The sequence below is a fragment of the Pongo pygmaeus genome, chromosome 10 (assembly GCF_028885625.2).
Source record: "Pongo pygmaeus isolate AG05252 chromosome 10, NHGRI_mPonPyg2-v2.0_pri, whole genome shotgun sequence".
Taxonomy (NCBI): domain Eukaryota; kingdom Metazoa; phylum Chordata; class Mammalia; order Primates; family Hominidae; genus Pongo; species Pongo pygmaeus.
Genome location: NC_072383.2, coordinates 16,216,758 through 16,237,169, shown reverse-complemented (window position 1 = coordinate 16,237,169; position 20,412 = coordinate 16,216,758). Strand labels below are relative to the sequence as shown.

The window sequence follows — 20,412 nt, the reverse complement described above, 5'->3', positions numbered from 1 at the left end:
ATATTTTCCATTTTTTGGTGTCTTCTTCAATTGCTTTCATCAGTGTTTTATAGTTTTCATGATAGAGATTCTTCACTTCTTTGGTTAATTCCTAGGTATTTAATTTTATGTGTGGCTGTTGTAAATGGGATTACTTTTTTTTTTTCTTTTTCAGATTGTTGTCTGTTGGCATATAGAAATGCTACTGATTTTTGTAATTTGATTATATATACTGCAACTTTAATGAATTTATTAATAGTTTTGATGTGGTGTCTTTAGGTTTTTCCAAATATAAGATCATATCATCTGCAGACAAGTATAATTTGGGTTTTTCTTTTCCAATTTGGATGCCCTTTCTTTCTTTCTCTTGTCTGATTGCTCTAGCTAGGAGTGCTACGTTGAATAATAATGGTGAAAGTGGGCATACTTCTTGTGTGCCAGATCTTAGAGGAAAGGCTTTCTTGTTTTCCCCATTCAATATGATACTAGTTGTGGGACTGTCATATATGGCTTTTATTATGTTAAGGTATGTTCTTTCTGTTCCCAGCTTTTTGAGGGTTTTTATCATGAAGGGATGTTAAATTTAATCAAATGCATTTTCGGCATCAATTGATATGATACTAGTTGTGGGACTGTCATATATGGCTTTTATTATGTTAAGGTATGTTCTTTCTGTTCCCAGCTTTTTGAGGGTTTTTATCATGAAGGGATGTTAAATTTAATCAAATGCATTTTTGGCATCAATTGATATGATTATATGGTTTTTGTCCTTCATTTTGTTGATAGGATGTATCACATTGATGGATTTGTTTATGTTGAACCATTCTTGTATTGGTGGGATTTATCCCACCTGGTTATGATGAATGATCTTTTAAAGGTATTGTTGAATTTGATTTGCTGGTATTTTTTTGAGGATTTGTGCATCAATATTTATTGGAGATATTGGCTCATAGTTTCCCTTTTTGGTATGTCTTTGGTTCTGTTATCAGGGTAATACTGGGCTTATAGAATGAGTTTGGAAGTATTCCCCTCTCCTCTACGTTTTCAGAATAGTTTGAGTAGGATTCGTATTAATTCTTCTTTAAATGTTTGTAGAATTTAGCAGTGAAGCCATTGGGTCTTGGGCTTTTATTCTACTGGGAGATTTTTTATTACACCTTCAATTTTATTACTTATTTTTGGTCTGTTCAGGTTAGTTCAATCTTAGTAGGTTGTGTGTGTCTAGGAATTTGTCCATTTCTTCTAGATTTTCCAGTTTATTGGCATATAGTTGCTCATAGTAGCCACTAATGATCCTTTGAATTTCTGTGGTATCAGCTGTAATGTCTACTTTTTCATCTCTGATTTTATTTACTTAGATGTTTCTTTCTTTCTTTCTTAGTATGGCTAAAGGTTCATCAACTTTGTTCAGAAAACCAACTTTTAGTTTCATTGATTTTTTTTTGTATTTTCTTCTTTTTAATTTCTCTTATTTCTGCTCTGATCTTTATCGTTTCCTTTTTTCTATGAATTTTGGGTTTGGTTTGCTCTTGCTTTTCTAGTTCTTTAAGATGCATTGTTGGGTTATTTGAAGTTTTTCTTCTTTTTTGATGTAGGCACTTATAGCTGTAAACTTTCCTGTTAGTACTGCTTTTGCTGTTTTACATAGGTTTTGGTATGTTGTGTTTCCATTATCATTTGTTTCAAGAAATTCTTCAATTTCCTTCTTAGTTTCTTCATTTACCCAGTGGTCATTCGTGAGCATATTGTTTAATTTCCTTGTACTAGTATATTTTCCAAAATTTCTCTTGTTATTGATTTCTAGTTTTATTCCTTTGTGGTCAGGGAAGATGCTTGATACTATTTCAAGTTTTCTGAATGTTTAAAGACTTGTTTTGTGACCTAACATATGGTCTATCTGTAACCATAATTTTATAATGAAAACACAATTGGAATTCCGTTTTTCCTACTGAAGTTTAAGAGACTGAAGACTTTTTAGTATATAAAGGTTTAATTTGTCAATGCTAGTATCTTTCTTAATGGATGAATATTAAATACAGTAGATGGTCATTATAATTTTTTTATTGCATAAAATTAGTTGTGTTGAATCAGATTAAAATTATGGAAGTATAGCTAATTGTTGCCTTCAAAGCATAATATACATTTATTTGGCAAGAAACTATTCAGCTTCCCAATTGAATTAATAGATGTTCCTTTTAAAATTAGTCAGTTAATCAAAACATGTTTTTTGAGGCATTTTTAGTGTATTATAGCACTCTGTTGGCAATTGTGAAATCCAAAAGAAAACGTAGGGGATATAACAATACCATATATGACATATTAACACATAAGCTAATTTTGATAATATGGTTTATATAAGAAGTCTTGGAGAAGGGAGAAAGTTTAATTCCCCTGCATCTTTTAATTAAAAAATTTAAAAAAAAGATCTGTAGAAGAATCCAGAATCCAGGCTGGAGTGCATTGAATAGTACAGTGAACATATATGCTTCCTCCCCATTCACTGATTATTAGCATTTTACAGTATTTGAATTTGTTCTTCCCTGCCCCCATGTATACATGTATGTATATTTCCCTGCCTCCAACCATTTGTTAGTAGGCTGCAGACATTAAGGCACTTCATCACTGATTATATATCTCCTAAGAACAAGGACATTCTCCTACATAACCACTATATCACTTTCATACTAAAAAAATTTAGCACTCGTTGAATATTATCATCAGCTATACAGTCTATTTTCAAATTTCTGCAATCATATGAAAATTGCCTTCATAGCTCTTTTGTTTGTTTAAGCTAGGATCTAATCAAGGCCAATGTGTTGCGTTTAGTTATCTTGTCTCTGACAGGCCTTCTTTAATCTGTACCAGTGCTGTACAGTATGGTAGCCACTAGCCACATGTGAAATTGAAATTGATTAAACTTTAATTCAGTTCCTTACATACCAGCAACATTTCAAGTGCTCAGTGGTCATATGTGGCTAATGGATACTCTGTTGAACAGCACGACCATGGAAAGTTCTATTGGACAGATCTGGAACGTACCCACCTCTTTTTGTCTTTGTGAAATTGATTTTTTGGAGTTCAGGCCAGTTGTCTTGTTGAATGTTCTGCGTTATAGATTTGTCTTGTTTATTCATGATTAGATTCAGGTTGTAGCAGATTGTGTCTTTCAAAACTAGCTGCACTAAGATACTTGGCCTATCTCACATCCTTTTTTAAAAATGTGGCTGACATTCCTGCAGCTGAGAGGTGGGGTCTTTGCTCTCCTTGGATGTGGGCAAGGGCATGTGACTGACAGGTGACCAGTGGAGTAAGGTAGAAGTCATGCTATGTGACTTAAGACTGGCTCGCTCTTTCCTGGTATGCTGGCACTGGGAACTTAGTCATCACACTATGAGGAAGCCTACGCGGTGTGAAGATGTTACACAACTCCAGCTAAGGTCTCAAGCTGACAGTGAATAGGCCTTCAGATGATTCCATCCGCTGGCTTTTGAGTCTTCCAGTTAAGTAGGCATGAGGAGCAGATAGCTGTTCCAGCTGAGGTCTGTCAGAATTCTTGATGCAAAGAGACTGTGAGAGCTAGTATCTTACGCTATTGTTCTTCTAAGCTGCTAAGTTTTGACGAATTTATTACAGAGCAGTAAATAACTAATGCACAGGTTAAACAGTATGACAAGAGTACTACCTAAATGATGGTCTGCATTTCCTGTTGCATCACATTAGGGGGCATGTAATGTCAGTGTGACTTGTTACTGATGAGGCTTGATCACTTAAGTGGTGGCCACTTCATCTTTTTTTTTTTCCTTTTTCTTTTTTTTTTTTTCAGACGGAGTCTCGCTCTGTTGCCAGGCTGGAGTGCAGTGGCGCGATCTCGACTCACTGCAACCTCTGGCTCCTGGGTTCAAGCGATTCTCCTGCCTCAGCCTCCTGAGCAACTGGGATTACAGGCATGCGCCACCACGCCCAGCTAATTTTTGTATTTTTTAGTAGAGATGAGGTTTCACCGTGTTGGCCAGGATGGTCTCAATCTCCTGAGTGTGATCTGCCCACCTCAGCCTCCCAAAGTGCTGGGATTCCAGGTGTGAGCCACTGTGCCTGGCCCATCTCTTCATCTTAAATAAATACCTTTACCTCTTTGTTATTAATATGCAATCTGAAGGAAAGTTTAATTTTGGATAGAATCAGCTTCCACCAAGTTTCTTGTCAAGAACATTTCACTCTACACCATTGTTTTGAGGGTATTTAAAATGGAAACAATTTTAGAAATCATTTTATTCAGTTTCTTCATTTTGTAGCTTGATTTAATAAATATTATTAGGTTTCTATTACAGTTACTAGGGACATAAAATTTATGAGATATGATCATTATCCACTTGGAGCTTATGGATGAAAACTAACATGAATGGCATTTAAAGGGTGTAGATTGGGTAATACTTAATTTGTATTTCAAGATGATTCAACTGAAAGGTGTTTATTTTCCAAAAGACTAAAATGATGTTATTATGATGATTGTAGACTCTAGTCTCCCAAGGCTGGTCAATGCTGTTTTCTGAATTATTTTCTTATCATACAGAATTAAAAGAAAACACATTTTAAGTGCATTCTTATGTTAGAAGTTCTGTTAGCCTTGTAGTTTAGGGGTTTGAATGTATCTTTTTCTGAAGATAGAAATATATGTGTTTTAAAATATAGATCTGTCATGTTCCAAATTTCTTCCTACGTAAATAAGAAATAGTGAGCTAAATGAATGTCTGTGAAGTGAAGGCTGTCAGGATACTGTTGTATGATTTTTGAAAAAATGTAAGGTACAATGTATTAACAAAGTATGCTAGTATCTAATATATTGTCCTAAATAGTTGTTGATTAGGTAAATTCTATATAGATGAACCATGCTTTTTAATACTGGTTGCATGCTTATGAAAAAAGTGGATCAAAGGTAACTATATAGAGCCTTTAAAGTTTTTCTGCCAATATGAAACCACAGTTTTCTTATTGTGTTTGTTTATTCGGTTCTGGGATATAATAATAATTAAGAAATACATTTTTCATTTGTTTTTGGTTTGATACTGGCAAGTTTACTTATATTTTTCTGTCCCAAATTCTATTTGAATTTCTTGATAGAACATATAATTTAAGACAAAGAAGAAATATGTCCATTTATTTCATTGTTATCTCTTTCTGGTAAAACCCTGTTGTCTAGACTACTTTGCTAATGTGGTCAAACTCATGATGTTTAATTTCTTTGTAGGCTCTACAGTTTCACCTGTTACTTGCTTCTAGACTGAACATTTAGCAACATTTTTTCCTAAGTAACTGGCTACAGGAAAAACTCCATAAATGATTGAATAAATCAATCAACAGTTTAGTAAATTAAGTCAGACTACAACTGTTGCCAAGTAAAATGGTGTTATATCTTTATACAGAGGGAAGATGTGATTAGAGCTGCTTCAGAATTGTAGGAAGATATAAGAGTAATCCTATCTAGGTGGGGAAGGAGCAATCAAAATACAAATCAGTTCTGGAAAGTGTACAATTCTGAGAGGCATGTTGTGATAGGAAGCTCTGTATGTTTAACTCTGGGAGGGTGAGATAAAGGTAAAAGAATATAGAATTATTTAAGAAATGGAGCAAAACTACAGAGTAAAGAGTTAATGTACGGACAGGAAGGAATCACTGGGGGAAGACTTTTGAACGGCGGCAGACAGGAAGGGACGAGGGTGGAGAGAAAGCTAAATTTTGGAGTGGAGGTGTGGGTTTGGGTACTTAGGATAAAGAGACCAGTTTAAGGATTTGCCAAGGAGGGAACCCATAGAAAGAGACCACTGCTTCAGGGGGTTCCAAGATGAATACTTTCTTTTTTTGGATACATTTAGTGCTTTACATTTGCTTTTTGTGCTAAATCCTTTACTAAGTTTATCATTTCATGCAATACCTGCAACAACCCAGTGACAACATCTTTATTTTACATATGAAAGAAACAGGCTCAGAGAGATTGCTCAAAAATCAGTGGTCCTTCTAAGATGTCAGAAGCTCATCTTGGTGGGAAAGGGGAAAGCCAGAAGTTTCAGGAGTTCAGCTTACTTTGCCCCTTTTCTCCTCCAACAACAGTATCTCAGTTTTAATCTGTTGAATATATAGGTTTTGCATGTAAGATTTCATGTCAAGAAAAAAGCAAAGGCTGGGTGCAGCAGCTCGTGTCTGTAATCTCAAGATGAATACTTTCAAGTGTCAAGGAGAACTTGATTTTCCAACAACTTGAAAACAGAAGGAACTGGCTGATAGACTTTGCAGAAGCTCTGAAAGTGTGCCTCTGGGTGAGTGATGTCATCTATACTTACCTTTGATAGATGTAATCTGTATTCAGCTTCTCTCCTGACATCTCTAACCACTAGGATCAAGCTGACCTGACCACTGGACAGCATTCTGGGTATGTGCACATCAGGCCAAGGTGGTATCTTGATTTGCAGTCGCAAGGTTTAGGCTTCGGAGGGGAAGCAGCACTGCTTCCCTTTCTACCTTGGAGAGGTGGAGTAGAAAGTAACTGGGTGGCAGAAATGCCCAGGGAGCTTAATGATTGTACTGGCCTTATCATATCACAGCATCACAGTACACATTGCTCAGCCAGTCCACATTCCTGTCTCTAACACTGGGGGGAAAAAGAGAGCTAATATTGTTGTTCTAGTTTTGTAAGCTAATATGGTAGAGACTTTTTTGTTGGTTTCTTTCACAAATTTCATTCACATTTTTAGTGAAATCTTGTGGACTATTTACTTGGAACACCTGAAGTTGAGTGTTCAAAGAAGGAAAAATAATTTCCAGTTATGGAAAAAGGGTTTGAGAGTTCTCTGGATCTCTTTATCTCTGGTGGCATATATGACTGTTGCTCTGTTTGGACAGGGTCTAAGGATGAATAGCTATTCACTTATTCCTCACTTGCTTTCAAGCCATGCCAACTACTAAATCCTGAGATCAGCTACTAAATAAAACAGGAATATGTTATTATCTGACTCATCCTTCTTGTTTTTCCCCCTGTATTTCAAATTTAAAATGGTGTCGTGTGAAGAGATTCAAGATTTCCATTCCTGCTTTTCCCCTTCCTGCCAAGCTCATGACCCCTGCCAGCTCCATCTTTTCCTTCCTCTGCTTACAGTTTTGGTTTGAGTTCTGGATTCTTGGAGTTTATAGAACAAGACTCATTTAAACTCTTTTTTTTCCCCCAAATGGAACAAGTGTCTTAATTGAGGTCAGGCCAACACTTAGTATGAAGAATCTTCTCCTCACCTTCCCTGGGACAGAGAATTCATGCCAAGGAGAATGGTGTGAAACTGTGAACCCAAAGAGTGTCCATTGGGATAAAGCTGATGCCCAGTTGGAGGCACACCACAGTGACTGTTTTGCCAGGCTCTGTTGTTCTGTTTGGTCCCAAGCCAGATGGTGGCCTGGTGGGTGAACCATTGGCTCTGGCCTTTCTTTCACCTCCTCAGGTATAAGATGAAATGCCCAGCTGTCCCTTTCCTTGCATGAGTGACCCTGTGGAAACAGTAATTGCCCTCATTGTTACTTAATGTTTACATGATTTTGTTTAAATTTGGTTTTTAAAAAATATGGTTTATTGGTAGTATGAAAGCATCAAATTAATAAAATTCAGGAGTGGAATTTATTTAACACCATACTCGAGTTTAAACAGATCTTCTGGAGTGAGCATGAGAGAGGAAGTGGGCAGATTTGAATGAGATTGAACTGGTATAGTTCATGTATTATATATCATTATTTTGATCACTAGAAATACTTTTGAGATGTGCTTGCATTAGAGTTTTTATTACGTGTTATCTTTTAGCCGCTTTGTAACATCCATAAGATGGAAATGAGCATCCAAGGTCTCCCTCAAATGGAAATATATCCACTGAATCTGATGCGACTTATGCTTTTGTACCTGGATTGTACTATAATATTAGTTATGCCTTATCTATATAATGGTAAAAGCAATAGCATTTACGGGTCTTAGGATTTTCCAGTCTCAACTGTAGTAGGAGCTATTTGAAGCTATCAAGAAGGAATTCTGAAAAAGAAACAAAGGCCTTGCCATTCTACAGAGCTTCATCGACATCTTCCATTTTCATACCAGCTTTGATTTCTGTGATTATGATGCATTACTAGTAGCATTCTTACAATTTTACTTAATTTTTGCTTTATTAAAAAATCTTTTTAAAAGTAACAAGAAACATCTAGGAATTTTCTTGATAATGTTTCGGAGACACATAAATGTTTCTAAACAAAGCAAAATTACTTTGGCATGTTGCAGGGGACAGGGGTGATAGGAGTGATGCATGTCTTCCTGCTGTGGCCCTGTCCAGGGTCTCTTGTTCAGCCCTGGATTTGCAGCTCAAAGAGCTATCCTAATTTCTGAAGGATCTAGTTGCTGCCTGAGTCACATTTCTTTAAGCCACAGAGCTATAAATAAATGATGGTTATCCCACAATTGCCCCTTTTACCATAATGTAACTGAAATGATGCAACTAATATTGTTGATGTTGTTAGGAAAGTAATGGTTCTTGCCTTGCCTTTCTCACAGGATTTTATAATAATGCAATGAGATAGTGGATTCAAAGGTATTTTTAAGGTGTTACATGATTGATAAATATAAAGAGGCATTACAATTATTACTGTTATTACAATTAATTTTCCTACTACTATTTTTATCGTGACCAACATCATCATTATTAACATCTTCACTGTCAGGGTATAACTTCCCAGGCCTATCTCCTCTACCTCCTGAGCAGGAAAGAGAAGGGAAATCATACCCATTGGTTATTACAATTATAAAGACTTTTTTTCCTCAGGTAATCTGGGGGCTCAATATAATGTTTCTGACTCTGGGCCCCTGAATTTCTTTTAATTCCATTGCTGGGAATATTTCACTCCTGCTAAAAGGCTCAACCTAGGCTAGAGGGGCCAGCTCTTTAGGGGAATTTTATTTTATTTTTTTTGTTTTTTTTTTTTTTTTGAGATGGAGTCTGTCTCTGTCGCCCAGGCTAGGGTGCAGTGGCGCAATCTCGGCTCACTGCAAGCTCCGCCTCCCGGGTTCACGCCATTCTCCTGCCTCAGCCTCCTGAGTAGCTGGGACTACAGGCACCTGCCACCACGCCCGGCTAATTTTTGTATTTTTAGTAGAGACGGGGTTTCACCACGTTAGCCAGGATGGTCTTGATCTCCTGACCTCGTGATCCGCCCACCAGTGCTGGGATTACAGGCATGAGCCACCGCGCCTGGCCTAGGGGAATTTTAATAGCTCTAATTAGGAGCTGCTTACTTGATATCAAGTACCATTGCTAATGATTCTGTATTAACTTTGTGTCCCAGTCTGATAACTGGCCTTCTGTCTTGGTTGTGTGATGAAATTCTCAACTATACCTCAAATCCAGTCACTGATTTCCTGTATTGGCACTTTGCCTTGGCCTTAGAAACCTGCCCAGAATCTCTTAATCCTCCTTGATTTTCTACACTTTTCTGGCTCCCCACCTCCCCCACACCCATGCCTACACACATGCCAGATTTAACTCCTGCTTGAGTCTCAGTGTATTTTCTCATGTAAGGGAGACTTCATCAGAAGTCTAGTTAACGTCTAACATGTTGTCTGAGCTATGGTGTAAGTAGAATATGGTAAGAAGGATACTAAGGAGGAGGGAAAGTATAGAGGAGGGATGGAGGAGAGAGTGAAATGGCATGAACATAGCATAAAAGTACAAGGGACAGGTATATTCTTTCATTCACTAGGTTGTGACCTTTGTAAAGGCAAAAAATCTTACTCCCCCCCCTTTTTTTTTTTACTGCTATGTCCCTAGTGTCTGAAACTGCCCAGTATTGAATCTATCCATTAAATATTTGTTGAGTAAGTGTTTGTGGAGGCAACTAATTGACCGGTTTGTCTGGAGGACACTTGACTGTGAGCTTTTTAGGACCGGGATCATTGTAGCCTTGTTTATTGCTATAGTGCCATATAGTTTTGCCAAAATGAATGAATAAATGTTGGAATCAGTGGAGTTGAGGCTAGAAGGCAGAAATTGATAATGTGGATTCTTTTTTTTTGTTGAGATAGAGTCTCACTCTGTCGCCCAGGCTGGAGTGCAGTGGCGTGATCTCAGCTCACTGCAGCCTTCATCTCCCAGGTTCAAGTGATTCTCCTGCCTCAGCCTTGCTAGTAGCTGGGATTACAGGCACACACCACTATGCGTGGCTAATTTTTATATTTTTAGTAGAGACAGAGTTTCACTATGTTGGCCTGGCTGGTCTCGAACTCCTGACCTCAAGTGATCTGCCTGCCTCGTCCTCCCAAAGAGCTGGGATTTACAGGCATGTGCCACCATGCCCGGCGATAATGTGGATTCTTGAATGCTGAACTAAGGATTTGGTCCTTATTGTGACAAGGAGAGAAACAGTGTCCTTCTGATCTTAACATTTACTTTTACTGTCTAACGTACTAAGAGTTTTGTTCTTGCAGTGTACTGTAATTTGAGCTGAAGGGTTCAGAAAGAAAATCCTTTTGATACTAAAAGAAGAAGGGATATTTTTACACAAGATGCTTCTTTTTGAGTTAATATAAATCCAGAATCTTAATTGGTAGATATGTTTCTAAAACATGGTCTTAAAAAATTGCTTATATGGATAGTCAACATGTTTACACACAACAATGCTGTAAGTATGTTTCTATTCAGTATCATATGAATAATAGCTATGGTTTCTAGTACTCAACAAAGGGATGAAAAGCATCCACTGTTTTCATTCTCACTGGTCTACTTTGGCATCCTGTGGTTGGTGTTGAGCAATTATTCACTGCTTGAGGCTCCTTGAATCTGGGAACCAGAGTGAATATTTCCAGGTGACAGATTCATCTCTTCATCTACCTGTACTTCTGGACTCTAGCATTGTCCATATTAGACCATAAAGATGTATACTTTTCAAACACTATTATTCTGGGAAAATGAAACCTATCTAGAGTACAACCCAAATGCTCAAATTGAGTGGGGGGAGTTTATCTTGATAGACACATGTAAAGGAATTTCTTTTTTAGGTTTTTATCTTCATTGAGTGATTGGGCTGCTTATGGGATCAAAGCACCTTGGATTGCAATAAACATTGTTTCATATAAATAGGAGAATTTTTTGTGTGTGTGCATGTGCATGTATGTCTGCCATAGGATGGAGTGTAAAGCCAAGCTTGCTTGTCAGGGACAATTGCTTTGTTAGCTATGAACTAAAACTGGAGTTGGAATTAAGGCAGGGCCATGGCAAACACTCACTGAGTACTGGAGTGGCAGGTGTATCCTCTACAGGGTAGGAGATCATTGTCACTCTTGGCTCCCCGTTTTCTTCTTATCTTCATCCAAGCACCCGGCAGGCTTAGAAAGATAGAGTCCAATTCTGGAGACAGTTGTCCTCAGCAGGGAGAAACAGAGGAAAGTTATCTGAAATCTTAGACAAAAGGAACAAAAGGCAGTGGGCTTTTAGGTTTCTGAAGTGTAACTATTCTACAGACGGAGATTCGTTTTTCTTAGATGAATTACTATAGTCTACTAGATTTTGTTTACATAAGGAACTGATTTATTTTGGGCTTACTGGTGTGTGGAAGCACAACTAATATTCCCTAACTAATGTTAGAAAACAGAAAACAAAGAAGAAAATATCTATAATCTCAACATATAATCACTTAATTTTATATTTGATTTTAATGAGCAATGCAATATGAAGATATTATGAACAATATGGTATATGTTGTTTTGATTAGGTTAATTTTTCTTCCTACCACTACCACTATCATAATTGTTATTGTCATCATCAAGTATTTATTGAGTCCCTGCTTTGAATGAGGCATAGTCGCAGCAAGAGTGAAGAAGAAAAACAAAAGGAATGTGTTTTCTTGTAAGGAGATTATTTTCTATTTTGGACTGAACATATATCTTGGAAACAAATTATAATAAATGATTTATTCATTAGGCAAATGATTATTGAGCTCTATTATGTGCAGGCCCTTTGCTCAGCATTTGAGAAATAATGTTGAACAAGACATTCCTGCCCTTGAGTATACTGGCCAGGGTAAGTGATAGACAAGCAAATAAGAATTTCAATAAATTATAATGCATGAATTGTCAATGAAATACCACAGACAGCAAGTGCTATAAAAGGATATTATATTAAAAGATATATTGAAAAACCTATTGGACAGTGTTGGAAACCAGAATAAAATTTTTTTTAATTGCTCGTTTCTTATATTGGCCCTTAGTGAGAGCCTAAGGCATAATCTTAAATAGTCAGGTAATCAATACATTTTATGACCAATTAAGGTGATATAGTTCAACATTTAGCTCTTCCAGAAGAACACTAGGATGGATCTTGACAAAAGTAGTTAAAAGGGCCTTAAGTTCTCTCTAGCATCAGTTGTCTCAGTATTTGCTTTTGCTGGAGTTTAATGTTAACATTTGACAAGTACATAAAGTGCTGATGTTCTATGGTATGGAAGGAAGAGAATACTATACATTTTATATTCTGGATTAGCAAGTGTCAAAGTTAGCATTCCATTATGAAAATTAGGAAACCAGATAGGCTTTTTTTGGTGAGAAGAGGGGCTAGGCAATGGATGTTTTTGCCCTTTCAGGAGGATATGTGAATAAAAGAGAAAAAGCTTAGATCTGTTATACATTGGATATTTTGTCTTTACCTGACATAAAACTTGTTGCAGAATAGAATTTTCTATCTAGAGTTATTCCATTTTAAACTAACTGGGCATATTTTCTTTTCTTTATATCATATGAAAGGAATGAAAGCTTCGTGCTTATACTTTATTTGAGTTGTTCAGATCCAGAGTGAAAAATACCAAGGGAGCTGTGGAATTTCTCTCCCTGGAGATCTTTAAGAAAAGGTGTAGGTGTTCAGACACTTAATTCACTGAAATTGTTTCTGCAGAGTTTTGTGTGTCCTACTTAAAAAAAAAGAAGATGTGTAAAAACCCAGACTTAGAAAATTGATATTATTCAGGATAATTCTTTCCTTTCTAATCCTCATCACTTTAGTTTTCCTACTAGGTGAATTTATTTGGTAGTAGATGAATACTTAAAATTGGTGAGCATTTGACTTAAGAATATTACTTTGTAATATTTTAATTGATATTTGTGAAGAATTTTGAAGTTTTCAAAACATTTTACATTATATTATTTGCTTCTCAGTGATCTTATGCAGTAGATAAGGCTGGTATTATGATTATTTCCCATTTTGCTGTTAAGGAATCTGGGGATAAGAGGCTCTGAGACTTGACTATGGGTTATTAAGTTGTGGGGCTTGGCACAGACCTTTTGATAGCAAATTCTCTGCCCTTTTTGCATGCATGAGGCATTACTTTTTTTTGTTTTGTTTTTGTTTTTGTTTTTGAGATGGAGTCTTGTTCTGTTGCCAAGGCTGGAGTGCAGTGGTGTGATCTTGGCTCACTGCAATCTCCGCCTCCGGGGTTCAAGCGATTCTCCTGCCTCAGACTCCTGAGTAGCTGGGACTACAGGCACCTGTCACCACGCCCGGCTAATTTTTTGTATTTTTAGTAGAGACGGGGTTTCACCATGTTAGCCAGGATGGTCTCAATCTCCAGGCCTCGTGATCCGCCCACCTCGGCCTCCCAAAGTGCTGGGATTACAGGCGTGAGCCACTGCGCCTGGCTACTTTTTTCTTAAATTGGAGTATTTGTCCTGTTTTATATTGAAATCAAGTCACTGAAGATTCTGGAGAATAGGATAATATCTCTGGATCATTCATTTCTTCTTTCTGTAAGCTGAATGATGGCTGAGGGAAAGGAAAATATGTTTTTGGCTCCCCCCAAGTTACTTTTTTGATCATTTGCCACTTTCTTACTAATGCAGTGTTGTAGATGGTAACTGGGGGTTCTCTGATTAGTTCACAAAAATAATTTAACTTATAAAATTACTGAATTGGTATTACTGGAACTAACCAGCTGCTCCTAAAATAGTGCATTTTGGTTTGAAAAATAGATTGGGTTTCTAGGAAATGGAATAAGTTTGTTAATGTACTAAGATTAAGCACTTTCCGATAACCGTATTAGCTATATATAATATCCACTTCAGCTTACCATTAATAAATTAGACCAGGCACTTAAAAGAACCAAAATAAAATCAGTTTATTAACTATTGAGTCTTTACATTAGAGCCATAGTTTATATAGGTTAAGTTTTAAAGTTAATATCCAAATGTGTACAGCAAATAAAATCTCTAGCAAGAAAAATAGGATATATTATTGAGGGTTACTAGGTTGGCTTCATGTATTGAGATAATTTTACTTTGTAGTTCTGGTTTGAAAAGTTTGTTTATTTTCTCTGAACACTTCCTGCATACAAAATATGTATTGACTATTGAGGATTTAAAAATATCAGAAACAGACAAAGAAGAAAGGAGTCCCTTGTTAACCCTTCTGTTTGAGAATAGTTTTGGTAAGAAAGGAGGGTGAGTTCATTTTATAAGAACTAGTTAGTAGGGCACTATGGTAACTGACATAATTCAGGAGCATGCAAACAGTAGTGGACAGTAGTAGTATATGCTTAGGGGGATGCTTGTAGGTGAGTTTGATTAGCTAAATTATGGTGGGCCATGAATTCCAGGATAAGAGATTTGTTGTTGTTCAATAGAAGGGATTCCAGAGCTCTTCTAATCCAGGACTTGCTTTTCAGGTAAGGAAACCAAATTGAGTTGCTCAAATTACTGAGTGGAGGAATTGGGGCTGGAACCCAAGCTTCTTGATTAATAAGCTAATGTTTCTTCTGTTATACGATCTCATGTGTTGCCATTGTTGGTTCTGGGAGAGAAGAAAGCAAAATAAAAGCAGTGCTTTTTGAATAAATTCTTACAGTCTTAGAAAAAGAAGATTGATTAGAAGGGGGAAGTTATTTAAAATTGGAAGACCAGTTAAGCTCATTTTGATTATCCAGACATGTGATAATGGAGTCATCGATGGTGAGAGTGATGAGGAGAAAGGAAGTGCCATTAAAATCAGTGAGAAAATTTGAAGAGTGAGCTTATGGTGGGACAGATCAGGTTCAATTTTGAACAAATTAGAAATCGAGGAGAATGTTTGATTAGACACATAGCAATATGGGGCTGATATTCTAGATGTTAAATTATATTTAGCAGCTAAAGAGGATTCACTGGCTGCTTAGCATGCAATATCATCTTTTCACACAGTACTACTGAGGGCAGTTTAGTTCTAGGAAGTCTCCGCCTGACTCCCGCTTCAAGGAAAAATTAGTTATCTATTAGATGCATCACTGACTGAAACATTTGTTTAATAAGCTGGTATAGGCAAACTCACCTCAAAAAGACCAATACTGGCCTGATTATATAATCGTATGATGCTTCTTTTTCTCCTATAAAGGTGTTCATAGAATGTGCAATCCCATGTAAAAGCTGTGTGTTAAAGAAAATGGTGTAACCCTTCAGCCCTCATAAGGCTTTGTGAGATTTTATGGCATGATCGCATTTATTGTCATGATAGTAATTCAGTTTAATAATGTTAACTAGTTTCATTTGGACAACGTATTTGCCCTAGTCATTCATCCTTTGTTGTTTTAAACTTAACATGTACTGGGAAACCGCATATAATAGCTCTTGATGTTTCTACTAAAAGGCAGAGAACTTGAGCTATTATCTAGATAGTCTATGAAAATTTTGAAGATGGGGTGGCAATGTCTTTGTTTAATTTCTCTTTGTGTATTTCCAAGGATTTGAAAGTGAACAATGAGAGGTCTATATTTTGCTAGCAGTGATTGCTACACTCACCTGACAAAATAAAAGTGATTTCTTTTTCTGTGGTTTAAAGAATTTTTTTTTTTTGATACATAGTCATAGATTTTTGGAGTCAGATGGGGACTGTAGAGACTGTCTAATTCAGGGATAATACCTGGTTTCCATTTCTATGCTGACTTGATAATTTAGTAGTGGCTATTTACAGCAATGTTGAGAATTCCCACATCTTTGGGTTCAGCTTGGCATTAAAGAGTGTAATGATAAATTATTGATTTTTTTATGGGAACGGGGAGTGCCCGCACAAACATCATGTACTTGCTATCCTGATCTACTCTAATTCTTTCGTTTCTCAGGTGAGGAAACTAAAATCTACTGAACTTAGTCTGTAATAAGCAGTTAGGTTGTGAAGTGTTCTTTTATACTCATTTCTTTGAAACAGGTAGAGTTTTTCTTTACAAATAATGTTAAAAATAATGGACAATTGGCCAGGCATGGTGGCTCAACGCCTGTAATCCCAGCACTTTGGGAGGCCGAGTGGGTGGATCATGAGGTCAGGAGATGGAGACCATCCTGTCCAACATGGTGAAACCCCATCTCTACTAAAAATACAAAAATTAGCTGGGCGTGGCAGCGCGTGCCAGTAATCCCAGCTACTTGGGAGGCTGAGGCAGGAGATTGACTTGAACCTGGGAGCTGAGCCGAGATTGCGCCACTGCAATCTAGCCTGGTGACAGAGTGAGAGTCTGTCTCAAAAATAAATAAATAAATAAAAATAGTAATAATGGACAGTTAAGTTTTTAGGCTAGTTCACAAAAGACTTTTAAAAGTATTTGTTAATGTTATCCATAACTATTTGGTTTAATTAAATTCTTGTTTGTACTATTACCATAACCTGTGTTTCAGCATTTATCAAACTGTTATAATTACCTAAGTTTGAAACCAGCCTTTACCACTTAGTACCTGTATGAATTTGCAAGTTACTCAAATTCTACATGTTTCAATTTTCTTATCTCTTGAGATAGGACAGTATTACAACTTACCTTCATGGGCTTGTTGTAAGAATCAAATTATTAAATATGTAAAGCACTTAAAAAAGAGCCTGGAATCTTGAAAGAGTCATGAGAATCCTTCTCAATGGTGATTTAGGCAGCAAATATTAGCTGGCAAGTGCTCAAATATTAGGTATTGTTATTCTTACTGATCAGTTTCACTCACTATAGTTCATCCTTGTATACTTGGATCTAGAACAGCATCTGCATTTAATAAATTTCTTTGAAAGACCAATTAAATAAGGAAGGGGCAGAGGAAGACGCTATCACATGGTATCTCATAGGGTGAAAGAGGAAGGAAGAGGCCAGCTGTTTTAACAAAGTGCTATTTCCATGCTTGTTGAGCTCCACTCTAGAAGAAAGTTTGTTTTTCCTCAGTCGTTAAGACTTAATGTTACTGATCTCTCTGATGGCCAGTGATGATGAGCATTTTTTCATGTGTCTGTTGGCTGCATAAATGTCTTCTTTTGAGAAGTGTCTGTTCATATCCTTTGCCCACTTGTTGATGGGGTTGTTTGATTTTTTCTTGTAAATTTGTTTAAGTTCTTTGTAGATTCTGGATATTCACCCTTTGTCAGATGGGTAGATTGTAAAAATTTTCTCCCATACTGTAGGTTGCCTGTTCACTCTGATGGTAGTTTCTTTTGCTGTGCAGAAGCTCTTTAGTGTAATTAGATCCCATTTGTCAATTTTGGCTTTTGTTGCCATTACTTTTGGTCTTTTAGTCATGAAGTCCTTGCCCATGCCTATGGCCTGAATGGTATTGCCTAGGTTTTCTTCTAGGGTTTTTATGGTTTTAGGTCTAACATTTAAGTCTTTCATCCATCTTGAATTAATTTTGTATAAGGTGTAAGGAAGGGATCCAGTTTCAGCTTTCTACATATGGCTAGCCAGTTTTCCCAGCACCATTTATTAAATAGGGAATCCTTTCCCCATTTCTTGCTTTTTGTAAGGTTTGTCAAAGATCAGATGGTTGTAGATATGTGGTATTATTTCTAAGGGCTCTATTCTGTTCCATTGGTCTATATCTCTGTTTTGGTACCAGTACCATGCTGTTTTGATTACTGTAGCTTTGTAGTATAGTTTGAAGTCAGGTAGTGTGAGCCTCCAGCTTTGTTCTTTTGGCTTAGGATTGTCTTGGCAATGCGGGCTCTTTATTGGTGCCATATGAACTTTAAAGTAGTTTTTTCCAATTCTATGAAGAAAGTCATTGGTAGTTTGATGGGGATGGCATTGAATCTATAAATTACCTTGGGCAGTATGGCCATTTTCACGATATTGATTCTTCCTATCCATGAGCTTGGAATGTTCTTCCATTTGTTTGTATCCTCTTATTTCATTGAGCAGTGGTTTGTAGTTCTCCTTGAAGAGGTCCTTCACATCCTTTGTAAGTTGGATTCCTAGGTATTTTATTCTCTTTGAAGCAGTTGTGAATGGGACTTCACTCATGATTTGGCTCTTTGTTTGTCTGTTATTGGTGTATAGGAATGCTTGTGATTTTTGCACATTGATTTTGTATCCTGAGACTTTGCTGAAGTTGCTTATCAGCTTAAGGAGATTTTGGGCTGAGACGATGGGGTTTTCTAGATATACAATCATGTCATCTGCAAACAGGGACAATTTGACTTCCTCTTTTCCTAATTGAATACCCTTTATTTCTTTCTCCTGCCTAATTGCCCTGGCCAGAACTTCCAACACTATGCTGAATAGGAGTGATGAGAGAGGGCATCCCTGTCTTGTGCCAGTTTTCAAAGGGAATGCTTCCAGTTTTTGCCCATTCAGTATGATATTGGCTGTAGGTTTGTCATAAATAGCTCTTATTTTGAGATACGTCCCATCAATACCTAGTTTATTGAGAGTTTTTAGCATGAAGGGTTGTTGAATTTTGTCGAAGGCCTTTTCTGCATCTATTGAGATAATCATGTGGTTTTTGTCTTTGGTTCTGTTTGTATGCTGGATTACGTTTATTGATTTGTGTATGTTGAACCAGCCTTGCATCCCAGGGGTGAAGCCAACTTGATTGTGGTGGGTAAGCTTTTTGATGTGCTGCTGGATTCGGTTTGCCAATATTTTATTGAGGATTTTTGCATTGATGTTCATCAGGGATATTGGTCTAAAATTCTCTTTTTTTGTTGAAATGCAAATTAAAAGCACAGTGAGATACCATCTCACACCAGTTAGAATGGCAATCATTAAAAAGTCAGGAAACAACAGGTGCTGGAGAGGATGTGGAGAAATAGGAACGCTTTTACACTGTTGGTGGGACCATAAACTAGTTCAACCATTGTGGAAGACAGTGTGGCAATTCCTCAAGGATCTAGAACTAGAAATACCATTTGACCCAGCCATCCCATTACTGGGTATATACCCAAAGGATTATAAATCATGCTGCTATAAAGACACATGCATATAGTGGCACTATTCACAATAGCAAAGAGTTGGAGCCAACCCAAATGTCCATCAATGATAGACTGGATTAAGAAAATGTGGCACATATACACCATGGAATACTGTGCAGCCATAAGAAAGGATGAGTTCATGTCCTTTGTAGGGACATGGATGAAGCTAGAAACCATCATTCTGAGCAAACTATCGCAAGGACAGAAAACCAAACACCGCATGTTCTCACTCATAGGTGGGAATTGAACAATGAGAACACTTGGACACAGGAAGGGGAACATCACACACTGGGGCCTGTCGTAGGATTGGGGGAAGGGGGGAGGGATAGCATTAGGAGATATACCTAATGTAAATGACAAGTTAACAGGTGCAGCACACCAACATGGCACATGTATACATATGTAACAAACCTGCACGTTGTGCACATGTACCCTAAAACTTAAAAAAAAAAAAAAAGACTTAATGTTACTGATCTCAATGTGATGTTGCAAAGGCAACAGTTTGATTAATCTAAGCTGGAGTAGCTAATAGTTTCCCAATGGACTTTATACTTTAAAAGATGATATGTGCGAACCAATCACCTCTCTCCTCTTGGTAGTATTTTTGTTGCCATCACCAAGTCAGAGACAGGGCAGGCTTAATAAATTGCAGGGCCAAGAGCAAAATGAAATGTGGGGGTTCCAGCTAGGAAAGTCACTTTCCCCTTCTACCCCAAACTGCAGATGGTCAACCTACAAATGATCCTGCCAGGATTCGCTTGGTACCTGAATTGGGGTGGGCAAGGGGACCCCACTGAGTCACCCACCTAAAGTGATATCTCACTGCTGGCTCAGGATGGGGATGGCCGTTTCCTCTCTGCAACCCAGTTTCTGTCCCTAGTGGAGGGAGGCGGCTGGAGGCAGGACTGCACATGAGCCACAGTGCTAAGCCAAGCTCTGTTATCCCATTGGACTTTATATACAAAATGCAAATTCAAAGATACAGTTATTAAGAATTTAAAGATAATTACCACAGAACAAGGTCCTGGACATTTTGAGCCCACGACTCTATGCAGTTGTACTGACTGCCTACCCATGAAGCCCACCTTGGTGAAGAGCATTTTTTAGATATACCCCTCTCTCTGGATAGGGTCTCCTTTGTGGGCAGTCCAATTCTGCCTGGGAATTTGGACTTTAGGACAATTCTCCATTATTGGTC

General features: G+C 37.3%; 1 protein-coding gene across 10 annotated transcripts in view; it reads left to right on the top strand.

The window, feature by feature from the left end:
* The window catches only part of EPS8 (EGFR pathway substrate 8, signaling adaptor), a 171,606-nt gene that overhangs the window by 27,535 nt on the left and 123,659 nt on the right, over positions 1-20,412 (top strand). For 3 of the 10 annotated variants that reach the window (XM_063672458.1, XM_063672461.1, XM_063672463.1), the window contains exon 2: positions 6,115-6,290. The exons of the other annotated variants lie outside the window; for them this stretch is intronic. The gene's annotated coding sequence lies outside the window, so the exon portion shown is untranslated. The remainder of the gene's footprint in view (positions 1-6,114; positions 6,291-20,412) is intronic. 10 annotated transcript variants of the gene reach the window in all.